At 33.7% G+C, this 7,593-nt stretch overlaps 1 non-coding gene across 1 annotated transcript; it reads right to left on the reverse strand.

Moving 5' to 3' along the window:
* Positions 1-5,290: 5,290 nt before the first annotated feature.
* Positions 5,291-5,397, reverse strand: LOC121203835 (small nucleolar RNA R71). The gene has a single exon (XR_005898770.1). It is a non-coding gene; the product is annotated as a small nucleolar RNA R71 (small nucleolar RNA).
* Positions 5,398-7,593: the final 2,196 nt, after the last annotated feature.

Here is a 7,593-nt window from a genome sequence, read left to right on the forward strand (position 1 = left end):
TTGATTTATATCTGCTAGTAGTGGGACACGATTTTTTAAAAAGACAAATGTTTTTCAAAATACCACGCTCACGCAACATGTTTTAAATACTTCCGCAAGAAATAATGTTTTAAAATTAATAACAATTTAATATGATTAACTTTTGACAAACGACTTAGATTTTGAAAATGAACGAGACATCGTAAATCTTCGTTAAGAACACATAACAAAGGTAAATATGAAAAAAAAATTTCAACGATATCACTCTTTGCGAAAAACACTTCAATGTGACATCACCAGATTCGGCCATAATGTCTAGGCCAGGTTTGGGGTGTTACAGCCTTGATGAGGTATGATTTTAGGTGTTGTGTTGGTTATTTATAAGGGAGTTATGTGTGTGTGAATGATGGTAAATGAACTAAATAGATTGATATTGTTTTGGCATGTATTTGGTTAAGTAAATGGTAGTGATTTGAGATATGGAATAGATGAAATTATAATGGTATGAATTGTGCATTTGGTTGATGATTTTGGCTACCTAATTGTAGTGATGAAATGGTACCATTTTGGTTGTTTTGGTGAGCATGAATAAGGGTGGAAAATTGGCCTTGCAAATGGCCTATTTCTATCCACACGAGCAGAGACACGGGCGTGTGTCTCATTCATGTATGACACACGGTCATGTTACATGGCCATGTGTCCTGTGATAACCCGAATTAGGGCCTAATCGGAATAGTGGTTTTGTGACCACAAATCCGAGTTAGAAATAATTGTTTTATAATTATTTTGGGGTTTATGATATGATTTCACGATTTCGTAAAAATTTCGTGATGAAATTCTATGCATTGAGCACTTAAGTTGAGATTAGGGACTAAACCGAATAAATTGTAAAACTCGTGTTTTAGAAGTTTTTAGTATGAAATTGCTTTGAGATATTAACTAGGAGGTTTAAATAGCAATTTGACCAATTCCTAAGTTATGGACAAAAGTTGGACATGGAGGGAATTTTTTTAAAAGTTTAGTAGTAAGGGCATTTTGGTCATTTGTATATTAAATGAAATAAAATGGGAAAAATAACACAAAATTGGTCATCATCTTCACTAGTTGTTGCCGAAATTTGCTCTCCTCCATAGCTAGGGTTTCTTCAACTTTCAAGCTTCATAGTAAGTGATTTCAAGCCCCGTTTTTAATGTTCTTCACATTTTTGAAATCCTCGTAGCTCGGTTTACCTATTTCTACCATTATTTCGAGTTAGGGTTTATGTTTAAAAATTTACCCATGAATGATAGGCATGTATTTTGTTGTTTGATGGTAGAATATGAATGTTTGAAATTAGAAGAACGATCTTTTCTAAGCGATTTTTAGGGAAAACGAGCAAAACGGCATAATCGATAAAAATACCTATTGTTCATAACTATGTGTTAGAGTGAGAATTTGATGTTGCCATAGAAGAGAAAAATGATCAGCAGGTCATTAAACATAAGAATAAGGGCTGAAATTAAATTTCCGAGCCTTGGGGAAAATCATAATTTTGTAAAAGTTAGGGGGCAAAAATGTAATTTTTGTATAATGTGATTTTTGGATTAAAATAAATAGTTCGAGTTTTAAATGAGCTAGATAGGTTGTTATAGATCAAGAAAGGCGTGGAATCGACCTCGAACGGGGGAAGGAAAAAGTTTTGGACTAAATTGCAAAATTTCCATATTTTTGCATCGAGGTAAGTTTGTATGTAAATAATACATTAATTTCATTTACATTTTTATATTTCAACCTATTATATATATACTAGCTGATGTTGAAGTATAAATAGACTATTGGAAGAATGAAAATAAGTAATAGAGAGAGAAATCCCGGTTGAACATTCGGAAAGGTCGAATAAAATAGATGGAGCGTAGCTAGGTCACATGTATGGTGCTGAGTGCACATCATGTGTACAAGAAAGCTACGAGATACTATGTAGTAGCTAGGTCACATGTGTGATACGGGATGTATCCCATGTAGACAAGAGAGCTACGGGAGAGATAAATGTTGCTAGGTCGCATGCGTGATTCCAAGTGAAGGACACCATGTAGACAAGAGAGCTACGAGACAAATTGGCTAGGTCACATGAGTGGTACTAAGTGTTCACCATGTGTACAAGAGAGCCGAATTAAATGAAATATGATGGTGGGGCTGTGTGCTGAAACCATCAAGTATAGAGAATTAATCCGAATTGTTCAACGGGATGGCTTTGTGGCGACATTGTAATCATGGGCCTATACTCGTGATGTATGAAATGCGGTGAAAATGATTTGTGATATATATATATAAGTTAAAATGAGGTTAGTACAAAGAATGTGTGAAAGAGTGAAATTAGCATTAAAACTATTTTGGACAGTAGCAGTGACGTGATTTTGAAAAATCACCAAAAATAGAAGGAATTTAATTAGAGCTTGAATGAGATTTGAAATTAAATCTTAATGAGTCTATTTTCATATAAAAAAAATAGATCAAGCAAACGAATTCTATATTTTGATATATTTACAATTGTGTGTGACTTGCTCAGGATGACTATGTGATCCCCTTATTCCAACTTTGAAAAATCATTAAAATTTGTACAAAATAAATTAAGAAGTATAGTTTATATGACTAAATTCCTTATTGAGTCTAGTTTTAAATGAAATAGGTTTCATAGTTATTTTAATTGTGTACTAAGAGAAATTCAATTTGTAGTGAACAGAGGTCAGATCAGTTGAGCTGTGTAACAGGAGAAAATTTAACTAATAAACTGTACTAATTGGCTAAACCAAAAATTCTAGAAAACAATTAGTAATAATTTTTATGAGTCTAGATTGAGGAAAATTTTACGGATTTGAATTTTGAGTTTCGTAACTCGAGTTATGATTTATTTAGTGATCATGACGCAGGAGGGATAGCTTGATCAAATCGGAGTAAATAGTAAAATTAAAAATATGATATAATTGAGTTATGTTGTAAACATATTAGATTCCTTATTTGTTATTTATATACTTACTTACTAAGCTATAAGCTTACTTTCTTTTCTCTCTTTTGTCTTATAGTGTCATCCAGCTAGCACAAGAGTTAGAGATCGTTGAAGATCCGGCCGCACTATCAATACTCTTGGTATTTGAACTCAACATTTTGAAATATGGCATGTATAGTAGACTTAGTTATTTTGTTACATGTCATAATTGTCTAGGTTTAAAATATTAATTATAGTATCAAACTAATCCTTTTGTACGAAGTCTTTGAAATTGGTTTGTATTGTTAATGGCATATGTTATAATGATTCATGATCAAATTGCACGCCATATTTTTGTTTGGGTTTTATTTAATAGTATATACTATAATTTGTTAATACCTCGTACCCTGTTCTGGCGACGGATACGGGTAAGGGGTGTTACATGTCTCCTGGTGATGAAATTGAATTAAAGTCAGTATGCTCCAGACGATCTCACACACGGGCGTGTGAGTGGCCGTGTGGTACAAATCAGTATACTCTCTAATTGGCACACGGCCTAGCACACGGGCGTGTGACTTGGCTATGTTACATAAGTCAGTATACCTTACAGTTTTGGCACGGCCTAGCACACAGCCTGACACACAGATGTGTGTGGCCTCTTCGAAGGGCACACAGGCTAGACACACTGGCATGTGGTTGGCCGTGTAACCCAAGTCAGTATGTATGCCCTGTTTCCACACTACCTGAGACACGGGTGTGTTTGGAGCTGTGTGAGGCACACGGCCTGTTTACACGGGTGTGTGACCCCTGTATGGTTGATATTTTTCTAAGTTTTCAAAATTTTCATAAGTTATCGGTTTAGTCCCGAACTACTTCTAAAGCATGTTTTAGGCCTCGTAGGCCCTTATAAGGGACAAAGTGATTGTGTTGAACGATTTAGGAGAATGAATGCTTTATGTATGAGTTATGTATGTTAAATGTTGTGAATTGATCAGTAATACCTCGTACCCTTACTCTGACGACAGATACAGGTTAGGGGTGTTACAATAGTTGAAAGGTGCATGCTTAATTTAGATCCTAGCCCGATTAAATTAATGGTTCATAATAACTCGAGAGATCTTATTAATTGAATAACTTTTAGGTTTGTGTGATTAAATTGTTTCAAACCTAATCTATCCCTATTACTTCACATAAACTCTAAGAATCCTTAGTTAAATATGATCATGGTAGTATGCATGTTTTTCTAAGTAAAAGATTATCAAGGGCTTAATACTAGTTTCAAGGTTAATGAAAGATCGAGTTGTCATCAAATGTTTTCTGGAACATTGTGAACACGTTGAAAATGAACCAAGTCAAATGTTGTAATTATTCTAGTCTTTTCATGTTATTATTGTTAAACCTTGTGAATTTGCTACTAAACCCCCCTCATACATTTTAATTATTGATCACACTTAGGTTAATTTCCATTTAGGATAATTTTGCATCTAGTTATTTATTTTTACATCAATCACTCGAAATCATTGTATTTTTTCTTACCAATTTGTAATTTTTAATTTTACAATTAGTTGATTAACATATAAAGTCTCTGTGGAGACGATAACTCTTATACTTACTTATTACTTGATAATGATTATGTGTACTTACACAAACCCTAACATTACAAGTTTATAGGGCCATTGTCATAGATTGTTAATTTAATCATTATTTGTGAAATTATTTCTTGCAATTTGGTTTATTTTTGTTTAATTAATTTCTTATTCTTTATTCTTTATTTTTTGTGATTTATTTCCAGGTGTTTATGAACATAAATAGAATCATCGATCTACTCCCTGTAGATCCTGAAATCAAACGTACATTTCGACAAAGAAGACAAGAAAGACTAGTCCAGAGACAAGCTGCTGAGATAGACCTTTAAAATTAAAATGATGTTCAAGGGAATGGAGCCGCTAATGTTCGTAATTGAATCCTTATTGCTGACAATAAGGCTCGAGCTATATGGAAATACATTGTGCCACTTTTCAATGTGTTAAATCCAAGGATTAGGAGACCAGAGATTGCGGCACTATAGTTTGAACTGAAGCCTATGATGTTTCAAATGGTTAAAACCATGGGCCAATTTAGCGGAATGCCCACAGACCAAACCTTCACCTTTGACTATTCATAGAGGTGAGTGATTCCTTTAAGATAGTTGGTGTAACTGAAAACGCATTAAGGTTGAATTTGTTTCCATACTTGTTGTGAGATTGAGCATAAGCATGGCTTAATTCATTTCTGCAACATTCAATTTGAGCTTGGCAAGAATTAACTGAACGCTTTCTGGTAAAGTATTTCCCACCTAGCAAAAATGCTAAGCTGCGGAATGAGATCACCACTTTTCAACAATTGGATGTTGAATCCTTATACGAGGCATGGGAAAGATTCAAGGAGTTACTTCATAGATGCCCTTACCATGATATTCCACATTGAATCCAATTGGAGACATTTTATAATGGTCTCGATGCACACCCAAGGTTGGTGGTAGATGCTTCTACAAATGATGATCCCTTATCAAAGTCTTATAATGACGCTTATGAGATATTCAAGAGAATAGCTAGTAACAATTACCAGTGGCCAATAAATTGAACAACTTTAGAAAGACGAGGAGTCGGAGAGCATGAAGTATATGCCCTTACTTCACTCTTAGCTTAGGTATCTTCTATCTCTTCAATATTGAAACAGTTTATTATTAACAGTTTTAATCATACTACAGCTCAGCCACCTAGTCAATTTGATATTGCTTCCTGCGTATATTATGTGGATAGACATTCTTTCAAGAATTGTCCATCAAATCCTGAGTCAATTTATTACGTAGGAAATCAAAAGAAAAATAGTAGTGGACAAGGACCACATTCCAACTTCTACAATTCTTCATAGAAAAATCATCAAACTTTTGTTGGAGTAACTGTAACGCCCCTTACCCGCATTCAACATCAAAGCAGGGTACGAGGTATTACCAGAACATAACACATACCATTAAATAAAACCGAGACAAAAATATGGCATCCAATTAGATCATGAATCAATATAACATATGCCTTTAACAATATTAGCCAACTTCAATGGCTTTGTACAAAATAATCAGTCAAATACTGTAACTAATATTTTAAACCTAGGCAATTATGACACGTAACAAAATAACTAAGCCTACTATACATGCCATAATTCAAAATGTTTAGTTCAAATACCAAAAGTATTGATAGTGCGGGCAGATCTTCAACGATCTCTAACTCTTGTGCTAGCTGGATGACACTATAAGACAAAAGAGGGAAAAGAAAGTAAGCTTATAGCTTAGTAAGTAAGTGTATAAATAATAAATAAGGAATCTAATATGTTTACAAAATAACTGAATTATATCTATTTTTAATTTCACTATTTACTTCAATTTGATCAAGTTGCCCCTCTTGCGTCATGGTCACTGAATAAATCATAACTCGAGTTACGAAATTCGAAATTCAAATATTTGAAATTTTACTGAAACTAGACTCATATTACTTCCTACTAAAATATTTCTAGAATTTTTGGTCCAGCCAATTAGTACAGTTGATTAGTTAAAGTTTCCCCTGTTATACAGCTCGACTGATCTGACCTCTGTTCACTACGAATTTATTTTAGCCCTTTACAAAAGTCAAATAGCCATGAAATTTATTTCATTTAAAACTAGACTCAATAAGGAATCTATGAATTTAAACTATATTTCTTAATTAGTTTTGTACAATTTTTAATGATTTTTCAAAGTCAGAACAGGAGATCACGTAGTCATTGTGAACAACTCCCACAAAAATATAAATATCTCCAAATATAGAATTCCTTTTCTTTATCTGTTTCTTTTATATGCAAATAGACTAATTAAGCTTTAACTGCATATATCATTCAGCCTCTAGTTAAATTCCTACTATTTTTGGTGATTTTTCAAAGTCACGTCACTGCTACTGTCCAAAACAGTTTTATTGCTAATTCACTCTTTCACACTTTCTTTGTATTAACCTCATTTTAACATACATATCACAAATCATTTTCACCATATTTCATACATCACAAGTATAGGCCCATGATTACAAGGTCATACATAATTTCATTTAGTCAATTTTCCCGTTGAACACTTTAGATCGAGTCCCCGATGCTTGGTGATTTCAGCACGTAGTTCCAACCATCACATAGTTCGGCTCTCTTGTACATATGGTGAACATGAACACTTAGTAGCACCCATGTGACCTAGCCACTTTATCTCATAGCTCTCTTGTCTACATGGTGTCCTTCACCTGGAACCACACATGCGACCTAGCTACATTTATTCCGTAGCTCTCTTGTCTACATGGTATACATCCTGTATCACACATGTGACCTAGCTACCACATAGTATCTCGTAGCTCTCTTATACACATGATGTGTACTTAACACCATACATGTGACCTAGCTACATACCATCTATATCTTTTGATTCCGAAAGTTCAACCAGGAAGTATTTCACTTTCTAATTCTTATTTCCATTCTTCCAATAGTCAATTATGATTCAAAATCAGCTACAATATATAAAATATGCTGAAATATAAAAACGTAAATAAATATAATGTATTATTTACATACAAACTTACCTCGGTGCAAAATATGGAAAT

The sequence above is a fragment of the Gossypium hirsutum genome, chromosome A07 (assembly GCF_007990345.1).
Source record: "Gossypium hirsutum isolate 1008001.06 chromosome A07, Gossypium_hirsutum_v2.1, whole genome shotgun sequence".
NCBI lineage: Eukaryota > Viridiplantae > Streptophyta > Magnoliopsida > Malvales > Malvaceae > Gossypium > Gossypium hirsutum.